The sequence below is a fragment of the Oryctolagus cuniculus genome, chromosome 13 (genome assembly GCF_051225735.1).
Source record: "Oryctolagus cuniculus isolate XC-2025 breed Fujian yellow rabbit chromosome 13, ASM5122573v1, whole genome shotgun sequence".
Lineage (NCBI taxonomy): Eukaryota > Metazoa > Chordata > Mammalia > Lagomorpha > Leporidae > Oryctolagus > Oryctolagus cuniculus.
In genome coordinates, this window is record NC_142879.1 from 47,281,274 (window position 1) to 47,295,441 (window position 14,168).

General features: G+C 42.7%; 1 protein-coding gene and 1 long non-coding RNA gene across 11 annotated transcripts in view; both read right to left on the reverse strand.

Moving 5' to 3' along the window:
* Positions 1-14,168, reverse strand: part of NEBL (nebulette) — a 395,196-nt gene that overhangs the window by 133,786 nt on the left and 247,242 nt on the right. For 5 of the 9 annotated variants that reach the window (XM_089311552.1, XM_089311553.1, XM_089311554.1 and 2 more), the window contains exon 1: positions 322-459. The exons of 2 other annotated variants lie outside the window; for them this stretch is intronic. The gene's annotated coding sequence lies outside the window, so the exon portion shown is untranslated. Of the gene's footprint in view, positions 1-321; positions 462-14,168 lie in introns of those variants that run through there. 2 more of the 9 variants (XM_089311550.1, XM_089311551.1) reach the window with 2 other exon arrangements.
* The window catches only part of LOC149122579 (uncharacterized), a 35,387-nt gene continuing 21,486 nt past the window's right edge, over positions 268-14,168 (reverse strand). For both annotated transcript variants that reach the window (XR_016218949.1, XR_016218948.1), the window contains one exon: positions 268-516. This is a non-coding gene — a long non-coding RNA (uncharacterized LOC149122579). The remainder of the gene's footprint in view (positions 517-14,168) is intronic.

The window sequence follows — 14,168 nt, forward strand, 5'->3', positions numbered from 1 at the left end:
CCCTCCTGGCGACAGAACTCTACCAGGTTTAGCCTAATATTCCACACGGACCTCACACAAAGCTGGTAAGTATATTAACTTCTGGAAAAAGTTTAAAATCAGCTTACAAACCACAAGTCTACCACTCTGTCTTCTCCCAGAACACGGACAATCACAAAAATGACACTGTTGCTGGTAAAAACACTGTCTTCTATAATAGTCACTAACAAATTGTAATTTCACTTCAACCTTATGCATTTAGTTTATTTCTTTAAAATGTCCTTTTCAGTATTTCTCTGAGAGAACATAGCTATAATGGCAATAGATTTTCTTCTTTCTTACCAATAGATTTCCTGACATCACAATGGAAGCGAAGGGCACGGGTGCACTGCTGAGTGAGGCTACAAATGGAGGTGGCTCAGGACACATCTACTTATTTCTGATGGCCCATGAGGCCCCAAACCACTCGCCCTCCAGCCACACACCACCGTACTTCGTGTATCTCATCACTCGCTTGGAATCTGGGACAACGTGGATCTAGGAAGGGTTAAGAGAAAGGAAGGTAGTTAAGCAAATGTCAGTATAAACCACTTTTAGGGGGTGGGTTCAGTCAACATGTCAAACATGTGGCAGCAACCGTGTCTACAGCATTAATCTGTGTTCCTCTCTCTTGTTGGCCTGCTTCAGATTACTCTTTTTTATTTCATTTACAAGATGCTTCATTGAGAAAAGGCCAAGATCATACTAATAATGATTGAAGGAAAGCACCAAGAAAAATCATTTTAAACTTTTTCTTCTTATAAATTGGTAAAAGTAACTTAATGGTGTCGAAAGAAAGCTGTTATACTATGGGTGAAATTTAATGTGATTACTGAGGAAATAGGACGACCATTTCTGTCCAAACGCTAATAAAATAAAAGCATCCAAAATGATATACGCATGACACAGCGAGCATAGAGGTTAAAATAGAGGTGCTGGAGTATACACACAGGATGTAGAACGAAGCTCCACTGTTTCCCAACTCTGAAAGGCTGGGCAAGTTACGTAATATCTCAGCCATGTATCACTGAAATAATAAAGACTGCACTCCCGATAGGTTCTGTGAGAAATCACGTACTTAGAGCACTTGGATCAGTACACTTAAGTGCTTAATGTTATTGCCATTCCCTCAAAACTGTATCCGCTTAGCATGATCATAATAAAACAAAGAGTATGCATAGAAAATTCTGGAAAGAATTAACCAAAGGAACACTCCTCTGAGGGTTAGTAAGAGGGCTCTGTATTTTTTCTTTGTTATCATTATTGCTAATTTCAAAAAGTTTCCAGATGTGCTCATATGCATATATTGTTTATACTGACTATTATCTTAAATATTCAAAACCAAGAAAATATTTTGTGGCAAGACAAGGAATCTAGGCTGGGTCCAGGTCCTTGCTGAGAGATGTCACCCCTGTTTCCTGACAAAATCAAATGCTTTTCGGCAAAGCATGCAATGTCAAGCGCACGGATTCCAGTCACACTGCCAACCAGCTGGGTGACGTTAAGCTAGTTTGTACACTCTCCCTAGGCTCCTCTTCCCTCCTTGGAAAAACGAAATAATGGCAGTAGTCCACTCAGAGGGTGTTTCTAGAAATTCTTGCATTTCATCTGTGTATTTCTATCATCGCAGGAATCATGTCACTGTGACTTTGGTTGCAGAAGACTCTTTAATGCACTTTGTAAGTCCCTGTTCCTAGAGCTGTGTGTTACTAAGGGAATGGCAGTTCAGAGACAGCCCTACGTGCATATGATACAGGGCATCACGCATTGGGAAAGGAAGATTCTTTCACATATAATGCTAGAACAACCTAGGAAAGTAGATCATCAATTCTGCTCTTCATCCTTCATACCAAGAGAAATTCCAGGAGAGATTCAAATGTAGCATATGAAATTATGGAAGGAAGCATGGGGAATTACCTTGTAACTTAGAAATGGGAAGCCATTCTTAATTCAAAAGCCAGAACCAAAGGTACAACTATTCATGTTGAAATTTTATTTGCTACCATAATCATACTGGGAGGTGGGGAGCCTTTAAGAAGTGACTGTGTCAGAGAGCTCCACCCCCATGCATGGATTAATGCTGCTATTGCAAGAGTGGGTTCCTTATCACAGGTTTGACTTTGTTATAAAAGTGAGGTCTCTCAAGGGGTACATCTGGTTTAGGGGATAAATGCCCTGGGTTCAAGTCTCACCTCAAGGTACCTCCTGCTTCTAGCTCCTGCTAACGCCCACCTTGGGAGGCAGCAGTGATGGTTCAAATAATGTCTACCACCAACATGTGCGACCTGGGTTGAGTTCCCAGCTTCAAGATGGGCCATTGCAGGTATTTGGAGAGTGAACCAGGAAGAAGATAAGGGAGCTCTCTCTCGTCTTTCCTCTTCTTTACCCTACTCCTTCTTCCTCTCCCCTTGTCCAATAAATAAATATAACTTATTTAACAGTCAATTCTCTCTCACACACTCTCTGGCTCCTTCCCTCTTGCCTCTTTTCCATGCCCTGTGCCATGTGAGGACACAGCAGGAGGGAGGCCCTCGCCAGTTGCCAGTGCCTCTGTGCTGGATTTCCCACCCTCAGAACTGGGGAAACACATTTCTGTTCTTTATAAATTACCCTGTCTGTGATGCTCTGTTCCAACAGCAGAAAAGCGACCAACATGAACAAGGAAAAAATAGGAACTACACAAAAATCAACTTGACGATATAAAGATAAAAACAAATAATAAATTAAAATTTACACAAGAAAAATAAGCACTATAAATCAGAAAGCTAAAGGGAGAGAACTGTAACCTACCCTGAAGGGTTAACAGCCCTAATAGACAAGGAACTTCCAAAAATTAAGGAAAGAATAACAACCCAAGAGGAGCAAACAGCTCACAGGAAAACAAATGCAAAATGGTCACATGGAGCTTTGCAGATGATAAGAGAAATGCAAATTAAAACAACAGGAGAGCCCACTGTGTACCCCCAGACATTCTCCATGGGTGAGACTGGAAAAACAGGCCTTGTCATGTATCACCACTGGGAATGCAAATGGTTCAACCCCACTGGCGGGGAATTTGGCAATACCTAGCAAAGTCACATGTGCATTTACTTTCTAACCCGGCAATTCTTCTATAAAAATCCACCCCCAGGAGTAACGTACTTGGAAAAAAATATGAGATGATAAATGTATAAGATTATTCATTACAATGCTAGCAATAGCAGAGGACTGGAAATCACCCAAATGCCTATCAACAGGGACTGGCTAAAGAAACTGTAGCAGGCCTCACGATGGAACTGTCAAATGCAGAAGGCAGATCTCCAACACTGCAAAGGGGGGACCTGCGGGATGCAGCAAGCACGGAGGAAAGCCAGGCACAGAGCAGGGCCTGGGACACGTGGCCACGCATGGCAGAAGGGGAAGGAGGCCTGCCACAAACATATGCTTCCCTACAGATGCAACAGAAATCAGCAAAGGATGAACCTCAACTAACAAAAACAGAACGAAATAACCGCCTACCAAGAAGTAAACAGAAAAGAGAGGAAGAAACCATGTAACAGCAAGATCTCTCCCCCATATACTTCACTTCATAATTCTGGAAAATCATGGGAACACTGCCTGTAATTAAAAAGTATTAATAAAGAGATAAAAAGAGAACCTCTAAAATTCAAGGTCAACTGAAATAAATGGATCTAATTATATACCAAATGAAGTGGCATAACCACATGGAAAATAATTATTTCTGAAAGTATTTCAGCATTCTACATTTAATGTTTTGGTTCTAACAAGGTTGTTATTTTAAAAACACTATATTTTTCTCATTCATAAAATCTGTATTTACTAGCTCCGTCCACTGAAAACGTGTGGATATAATGACATCCCAGGGGTAATCGCCATCAAAATACATTATTTTCAATCTTTGTTCATGAAGAGTCTGAGATAATCACCAAGAGAATGAAAATACGGACTTTTCCTAATTCGTGACACAAATTTGACATGTTAGCTAAACTGTGAGGGTCATATAGGGTAGTCCTGATCCATGCCAAAGTTTTCAGATCAAAGATGAGATTAGAAAAGTAAGGACACATTTTCATGCACACACATGCGCGCACACACACACACACACACACACACCCCTGGTTACCCCCCACCCATTTGCCTTCACCCTAGCTCCATTTTCTCCCTCCTCTGCGCTGCTCCAGTCTCACAGGAGAAGCCTGCTTCTTCCAGGCCTCCTTGCAGGCCCTCTTCCATTTCATCTGAGTCATGGGAGGCAGAGCAGGAGACGAGAGGCGGAGGGATTTTGCCCTTACATCCTCTCCGCCCTGGGTGCATCCCTGGCAGCAACTCCATCTTCACAACTACCACTCCCTCTGTACAGCCCTCTCCACGATGCCAGTTCTCCCTGGGTTTTAGCTCAACGGGTGGTCATGACTTCCTGAATCTCTGGGCACTTCACTGTTTCCTTAACCATGCCCACAGCTGTGTACCCTATCCCTTTATTTGCCATCAAGTTGGTTTACTCTGTTTCCTGCAGCACTCTGACCAATCTGTGACCATGCACACACATGTATACACAAACACACATGCACACATGCCTAAATCTGTATATTCACATATATACACATACTCTTATATATATACACATAAATACACACACAAATATAAATATACAAGTACAGTAACATATGTGTATCTGTATAAGGCTGGCAATAAACCTTACTACAGTTTTATGTGAAAATGCACTTTTTTGGAAGGGAAAATAGAGTAGGTAATGGTTTCCAAGATAGGTTCCCAAAATCATTAAGGCCCTAAAATTTTACTACTCCAAATGAAATGTCTGGACTCCGTGTGACAGAGAAAGATTCACAAAGAAGCCACGGGGCCAAGAGGAAAGAGTGCACAGCTGGAGAGCGGAATGCTGGTGTGGCAGCTCCACTCTGCACCAGCCAGGCTGCAACGTGGGCCAGCATCGTGCTGACGCCTCCGTGCCCGGGGGACCCCGGGAAGAGCCCTCCCTACCTCCCATGGTTGTTATGAGACTCCAAACGCACTAAGTGCTTCAAAGACATTAACAGCACAAGATATATTTCATTCGATTTAGCCAGGATGTGTACGGTGATACACCAATAAATTCATGGAGCGTCACTTTACGTCCCTGCCTCCCCCACCAAAAAGGCAACTCATCCATTTAAGAGCACTCACGACTGAAGCAAACCTTGCCAGAAGAATCTAGTCTATCCCTTCTCATCGGCAGGACAGCATCAGAACCATTATGGACAGATGGATATTTTGTTCTATTTTTAAAGACCTCCAGGGAAGGAGCGTCTACACACTGCCTTGGCAGCTGGTACCAAAGCATGGAAGGATGCCGTATAAATAGAAGCAGAGTTGAGCAGGGTCTCCAGGATGCAGCCCAGCATGCGTGTGTGTGCGGGAAGCACTGGCACAGCTAAGAACTGTTCAGAAAATCCTCACCATCCCCTTGACAGCTTCTCTTTTAATTATAATTGATCCTTCAGAAATCAAGCAAATGAAGTGGGAGGAAGTGAAGACTTTGTGTTAGTAAGAAAGATTCTGAGTAATGTACAACTAAATGACAAAACACATATACAGGAACTTCAAAAAGTTCATGAAGCATAGAATGAAAAGATGTTTATTTTGGTGCAAAAAATGCTGACATCCATGCATACAAGGGGGTTTCAAAGAAATGCATATGGTGAAAAAAACTATGCATGGACTTCAAAAAATTGCACCAGAATACTTATATTTTACTTGTATTTTCCACAAACTTTGTGAAGATTCCTAATAGACTACTTAATACAGAAATGAGAGTTAGAAGGATGGGGAGAAGTGTTTTTCCTCCTAGCACACTATAGGCACTCAATAAACATTTGTTAAATGAGTGCATTCTGAGAAATACAATCTCCCTCTTGTCTGATTAGTGAGACATGCTTTCTTTCTCTGCTACCTGGAAGTGACCCCAGCACAGCTGATCTAACGTGGAGGCCAGTCAAGTCCTCTGCATGGTATCGTCCTGCAAGCATACTGGCTCCAAGAACTCGTTCTCTCCCACCAGAGGGAAACCCTGAGCTCAAAGCTCCTCCTAGCCAGGAATCCAAGGAGGGGTGAGCAGAAGATGAACTGACCCACACTTCCTGACCTACACGGGCCCTACCAAAGCTTAGAGATGCTTGGCCAAGCCCCACTTCTAGGTCTCCAGGTTTTGCAGGCTCCAACATAGACCAATTCTTGGACACTGAATAACAAAGTCACTTAAATCAGCACCACCAACTAGGGTGATCTTGCTTCCAGGAGACATCTGGCAGTACGTAGACATTCGATTGTCAAACCAGAGATTGTTATTGGCATTCAGTGGGTAGGGGCCATGGATGCGGCTAAACCCCTATAATGTACAGGATGGACATCAGCCCACAATAAGGATGGACGTCAGCAGGGCCAAGACTGAGAAGCCCTATGCTAACTCAAATCCTTTGTAGGGTTTTTTTGTTTGTTTGTTTAAATAATAGTGCTTTTTCTTTTAGATTTATTTTTTTATTTATTTCAAAAGCAGAGTTACAGAGAGGGGAGGGGGAGAGAGAGAGAGAGAGAGATCTTCCATCTGCTGGCTCACTCCCCAAATGGCTACAACAGACAGGGCTGGGCCTGGCTGAAGCTAGAAGCCCTGGGCTTCTTTCCGGGTCTCCCACATGGGTGCAGGGGTCCAAGCACTTGGGTCATCTGCTGCTGCTTTCCCAGGTGCATCAGTAGGGAGCTGGATGGGAAGTGGAGCAGCCGACGGGCACCCATATGGGATACTGGCGTCACAGGTGAAAGCTTAACCTGCTATGCCACAACACCAGCCCCAGACTCAAATCCTTTCTACAGCATCTTCTGAGACCAAGAAAACTTGATGGAAGACAACTACCAGTGCTTCGGGATCAACATCTTTATTACGGATTCAAATATTTATCAGATGCCAAAGAAAAGGCAACATTCTTCCTCAGAATAACTTTCACGCCATCTGGAAAACAAAGTGTAAACCAGAGGCCACCTTTTGGGGGAAACAAAACAAAAGAAGCAAAAACCCCAGCAGGAAGCCAAGCCCCCCACTGCAGGTAGTATTTTTGTCATTTCTGATGAAATCGGTGAGAATGTGATGGATAGTGCCTCCTGTGAAAAAGTCTAAAGTCCTTTAAAACAAAAAAAGGGGAAGGGGTAGACATGAAATTAAAAGGCAGTGGTGGAGGCCACTGGGTTTGGTGCGCACTCTGGCACACTGCAGAGTTTTCCCCATAGAGAGATCACCAGTGGTGGTTCATTTCCAGGTCAGCTTGCTCAGCCATAACCCAGCTGAGGTAATAAACCTAGAGGAGTCCCAGCTACAGCAGTCCTGAGCTTTGGAGCTTAGAAGGAAGAGGAGATGTTCAGATCCCACCCCCCCCGCTGCATTTCTCAGCCCCTGCTCCTCCTGCACCAGCTTTCCTAAGGCTAAAAGTCATCCTAGAAAAAAAATTACATAAAATTCAATACGTATCACCAAAAAAAAAAAAAAAAAAAAAAAAACCAGCCAAAACCCTGCCTCAGACCTAGGTCCCAGACTCCTTTCCTTGAAGTAGTCACTGTTTATTACATTTTACTCCAGGAACACTCTCTGCATAAACCTGGATATATATACATGCATTATAAACTACCAAATAATACACAGAGGTGGGAGTGCTGTATGTGGTCTCGTCTGTGCTTCCTCTTTGTCCACAAATCTACTATATTTATGTAACGGCTGCAGAATGTGCCATCTATGGATGCACCATTTGCATCGACATTAAGATGGTTCCTGGGAGCTTTCTGAAACAGCCAAAGTTCATCTTTTCCCTATTACAGCCCAGTTTCCCAACTGTGTACAAGAAAAGCTGCCTCAAACCTTCTCCTTTGCTCTCTCAATTGGTTCTGCTCTACCTTTTCCGTTTCCCAAAGTGTCCAAACCTGCACCTTCCTTCAGAGCGGCTGGCCTGACTTGCCTTATTCTGAAACAAGCACTCCAATTCATACACATTATTCTGCGGATTACAGGCCACACACATAAGCACTCACATTTAGAAAAGGAATCCACTCTGTTGAATCCATTACTAGAATTCTAAGAACAACAACAATAAATTTAAATACAGAAGAGAAACTAAAAGGCACGTGATTTGGGGCTGGGGTGAGCTATGCTGGTTATTGACAATGGCAGAATATCTGGGCACTGCGCGTCCCCTAACGGATGACATTTTTGGCAGTTTCTTCCTCTCCCCTGACTAAAAGTCCAACTATTCTTTAAAAGCTCTGATTTTTTCCCCACACTACTAATTATTCAGCAGTGGGACTGGAAAGAGTTATCTACAGCGTGGGTCATTTGTAAACGAGCGTTGATGACATAGGGACCCATCCTTCTGAGATTTGCCTCCAGTAAATGGACAAAGACAAGAAAAGGACATTTTGTTTAATCAGACTCTCCAGTATGTCTCTTATGAAATCCTATCTACCACGCAAAAATGCAATCTCTCTTGAGCAGATAGAGAAACCCCGCTGCACAGCTACTGGCATCTGCAGTCACATCACGCACAGAAACAGCCATTCCCCTTCCACCGGGGCAGGACTGATGCAGACTCATCTCTGAAATGATTTCCTGTTGGGAGACAGACTTGAAGAAAAAGCTGAAGCAACATGTAACACGGAGCTCCAGGCACAATGCATATTCGTGGAATTCTTCGGCCAACCTTTATGACACTTAGCTGAGTTTTCTAACAGGGTTTAAATAAACTTGTGACTTGATAGGAAATTTTACGACTTTTATAGTTCTTTTTTTTTCTTTTTTCATTCCCTATTGCAAGCTTTGGCTCATAAATAGCATGTCAAATGCTTTGCCTACATACCTGTATGAAAATTAACCAACTTTCCCCCAGGCTATTGAGTATCCGATACCATACCCTAAGGATTTCTAGCCCATTCTATTCCTCAGGGGCATATTACTATAGGACTTCAGCTACAAGAAAGAAATGTGTTCCTCATTAGCTGGCGTAGCAGGGAGGGATTTTCGTTGAATTCAAGTCAGCTGGGCGAGTACGTGGGCAGTCTTGCCCTGAGCAAGGCCGACAGCAGCACTGGAGATTGTGCAACCAGTGAGAGAGGAATGCTGAGTCAGCTTTGCTAACAGCATTCAGGAGAAAAGAATGCAAATGGGGAGTAAACACAGATTGATTTCAACTTCCGAATAAAAGAGAACCACAACCTATGAATATTCCTTCAACCTAGGTCTCACCTAAGGCCTGAAAATACACAGCTGGAAGAGACAAAGGCACGTTTCCTGAGAGAGATCACACATGAGTAAGTGAAAGGGAGTAAGAAGAAAGATTAGAAATCCTGAAGTCTGCACCAGGCAGCCACAGCGGTGAAAGGGAGGAGGACAGACCAGGGAGGACAGCTTGCCGGACGTGACGATGGCAGATGACAGGAATCGAGGAAGCCTATGGCTCCTACTTTGGCAACCGAATGTATGTTGGTGGCACTAATGCAGACAGGAACTGGACAAGAAAGAGAGGGAGCATTAATGAATTCAAATGGGAACTTGCTGACCTTCAGATACCCACAGACCATTGCGCTAGCCAAGGCTTAGCCCCTTAAAATCACTAGGAAACTTAAATTATGTCTATAAAAGCAAATAAAACCATTCTTCACAGAGATTCCTAATGACAGTTTAGCAACTGTAAGACCAAGGGAGAGGCAGGAGAACATCTTCAAATAGGGACAAGGTCATGGCTGCACTTGGCGCTAGCACATCCACAGAGCCAATTTGGTCTTTGCTAGTCAGAAATAGGAAACAGGAAAGAGAAGACTCTTGGTGCTTGTGCTCAGGGGCAAGGAGAAGCCCAACAATAAACTGTGTATCCTCAATTCAATCAGTAACAGAACATTAAAACCAAACCCTGGGACTCACACTTTCAAAGACGAGTTAAAAACCCAACTATGTCTTTTAAGTGTCCGCGTCACTATCCGTGGCTAGTGTAAACACACACTAGCTCCAGTGAAAGAATGTACAGAATGACTTTTGGGTGGTAACTGTCCAGGGCCCAGCTTGCAGACAGCAGGGAGCCAAGATACAATCCCAGCCCTGCTGCCCTGCGGCCTTAGGGAAGCAGAACAAACTCACAGAGCCCGTGTCTCCTAAACTGCCTGTGTGCCTTGTGGGGAGACGTGGATTACTCCCAGAGAGGCACCGCTAAGTGTACACATGAACTAGGGACCTCTCATCCTCTGAGACGGTGCCACTCAACAGAAATAGGATGTGAGCCACGTATTAAATTTAACTTAGCTACCTTTCAAAAGAAACCATTTGTAATCTAGTGCAATTAATTGAATAATGTACTTTAACTGATACATCTAAATTATTATTTCAGCATGTAATCTACATAAAATTATTGGGATAGTTTACATATTGTTTAGCTAAGTCTCTGAAATCAGTGTACAATTTACAGGTATGATGCAACTGAATCCAGGTGCTAAATGTTACCAGAAATTCTTGGTGTAGCTGGAAAAAACAGATTGACATGTCTAAGTTATCCTACATAGTGAAATCTTTCTAATAATTGAAATCTTTCTAACAATCAATTTTCAAATTTAAATTCAACAAAATCAAATGTTTAATTCCTCAGTTACAGAAGCCCCATTTCAAGTTCTCAGCCACGTGTGACAAGAGGTTACTATACTGAATAACCCAGTGTTGGGACAAAAGGAAAACTCCGAAAATCCCTCTGTGGCAGGCTATGCCGTGCCTGCAGACACCCACATGAGAGCTTAAACAATATGAGGAATAATTGAGTTCAGACTGAAGTTGCCAAGAATCAATTCTTAACACTAAGAAGAAGAAAGTTTACAGCAATAAAAAGAAAGAACAGGCAGAGCTCACAAACTGAGAATATACAAAGTAGAAGCAATCCATTCTTAATTTCTCATCTTCCCACCACTAAGCCACAACCCTACCCTAACTACAGACACATTTCCTGCTCTCCTTCCTTCAATGGGAAAAATACCCCCAGATCTCATCAAGTTCACAAGCCGTGAACTTGTGCTTTGAAATCTGTTCCTCCATGCTGCTCTAGAACTTTGTTCTCACCACTATCCCTCTCTCCTGTATTCCAGTTTCCTCTATTCTATTGGATCAGTTTCATCAATGTTAATTCAAACATGCTTGAGTAGCTCCCATAACAAGAACTACCCACAAAGTGAAAAATACAATAAAAGCCCTTTAGACCATAAATGGCCTCTATATTCAGCCCCAATTCTCTACCGCTCTTTGCAGCAAAACTTCTTGAGTGAGTTACATCTAATCACTATTTCTAATTCATCACCTTCTCTCTTGGCTTCAGTTTCCAAATTCACCTTCATTCCATGTCATTTCACAAGTCTCGCCTTTGCTTGTTCATCATCTTCTACCAGAACTTTAAAAGCCGGAGGGCTTTGGGCTTGGTTCTAGGCTCCCTTCTTATCTGAGTACTCTATGTTCAGTAGGTGCTAATGACTCTCAATTGGAGCCCCCTTACCTTCCTTCTCCCCTGAGTTTCATGCTGGAAGGGAAAACAGCTTAATGAGCAGATAGCAGGGCCACTTAACTTACATGAGGAAGACTAGGGAAGGGGCAAACGAGAGGTAGACATTCCATTTTGGTTGGTTACGGACATCCGATGGCTCACTGTCGACCCACTGGTCAGAACCAACATTCTAGGACACATCCTTGCTTTCTTACCCCTTCATTATGAACACTTCCTCCTTCTGCGTGTTTCAGTGGCTCTACCTCCAAAGCAAAATTTGAATTTGTCCTCTTGCCTCCATTCCTGTTGCCTCCAGTAAAATCCATCATAACTCACCTTTCCCAGCAATGACTCCCTGTGCACATTCTGGCCACATGCCATCCATTTTTCCTACACATTAGCCGTTTGAGAATGTAACTCAAACTGTGTCACAACGGAATAGCTTTCAAGGTGGTTATAGTATAATCCCAACTCTTTATCGTGGCCCTGCTTAGTCTCTCCTGTGTCTCTACACCCCTCTCCTCTTGGCTCAGTCTAGCCTGTCCTCCATGCCTACAACATACCAAACTCTCTGACTGGAGAACTTTCACACTTGCTACCCCACCTGCCCTGGGCCTAAGTAGATGGCATCTGCTTAGAAGTGAGCCAGGTAAATACCAACAAAGGAGACAACATCTTCCTTCTAGATGAGTAGGAACCTCCTACCGCACACGGCAGCATATGCCTAGAATGACGTCAATCAGAAAAACATTCAGGGAGGCAACACTACATGCCCAGTAGAGATCTGGAGTATTTTATCCAATCCATGTCTGCTGTGTGAATAGTCCACAGACTTAACCTCCACATAGGAAACAAAGAAACAAAAACCAGTACCATTAACCTAGTCAATCATGGAAAAGAAGTATTACTTGGACTCTGAGAAAAGACAGCATAACTTCAATCAAGCAATTCCTTCCAAATTCATATGTCCTCATTCATAATTTTCTCAACCTTTTCTTTCTCATAAGAAAAAAAATCAATTCCCTGGCACTTCACTCAAAATAAACTAACCAAAATTTCATTGAGAAGATATTGTTTGAGTATGACATAGACACACCATAATTCTCAATCTCTTCCCAACAGCTGGTATATTTTAAATTCCTTGGCAATGGGATGCAAAAAAATTTTTTAACACATCTTTAACTGTAAAACTGATATTTCAGAACCAACTCTGTTTATCCTTGGCCTACCATAAATTGTTAACATAGGGGATGGGAATATAAATAATATATAACGTACAAAGAAGCAAGAGAAACACTTTTCCATCTGAACCTAATAAACAGACCAGAATTAGAAGTATAAGAGATCAAAGAGAATCTCCCCCCAGACTAACAAAGATAAGGGATGGGATCCGGAGATCACTGGGCGGTGAGGACTATCCATGGAAGTGGCCGGCAAAAGGTTCAAGGTTTCTGGGGCAGGTGCCTTAGCCTGCCTAGGGAGGCAGACTGCAGACTCTGCATAGGTTTGCAGCCTGCATTCAGGCAGGACATGGAGGAGAGTCACCTGGCACAGCCTCGGCAAGCATCTGAACAGGAAACATGAAGGACTTGAACCCTTCCTTCCCATCCACTACACATTCTGTCATCTTTCACTTTCTCATACACACCTTCAAGGAGGCAAAGGAAGCCCACACTGATGGAGCCAATGTATTTCTAGGGTTCAAATTCAAGCTACAATAATTTAAATTTATAGTTTATAAAAGTTAATTACCAAAAGCATGTTCTTTGTAACAGTAACATATTAGAATACATCCTCTTTGTCAAAATTGCAACATACCCTAAAATACCATGTTTTTAAAAACCCCATCACTCGGGGCCAGCACAGCAGATAGAGACCACCTGTGATGCTGACATTCCATCTGGGCACAGCTTCATGTCCAGCTGCTCCACTTCTGATCCAGTTCCCTGCTAATGGTCTGGGAAAAGCAGCAGAAGATGACCTAAATGCTTAGGTCCCTGACACCCACAAGGGAGACCTGGATGAAGCTCTTGGCTCCTAGCTCCAGTATGGCTCAGTCCTAGCCATTTTTCACCCATCTGGGGAGTGAACAAGTGGATGGAAGATCTCTCTCCATCTCTCTCTCTCCTTCTGGAGCTCTTTCAAATAAATAAATCATTTTTTAAAAAATCCCATCACTGATAAAGGCGCTCCAATAGATTTGTCATTCATGCCTATTAAATACAGGGAGATAAAATCATTTTATCTGTCGATATTAATGGTTGTTGTGCTATTTCTCCAAATACTTTTTCTAACCAAGAAAACTCTGTCAAAAGGACTAAAGTTGAAGACTCTAGCCTCAGCAATCGCTAACTTTGGGGACTTATCCTCTGGTACAAATGTTCATGCATATGCATAGTTTCATCACATATTCAGACAGATGCCCTTGCATTCATTTGAATACTTGCATAAATATTAATGTGTACAAATGCGTGCATGCAGAAACCCCATTTATGAAATATCCAATTGCATAAATCAGAAACATTAGATACTAACTGCATTAGCACTTCATAAAATACATGCACAAGTTTGCATGACAAAAAAAAAAGGCACAATCCATTGGAAGGA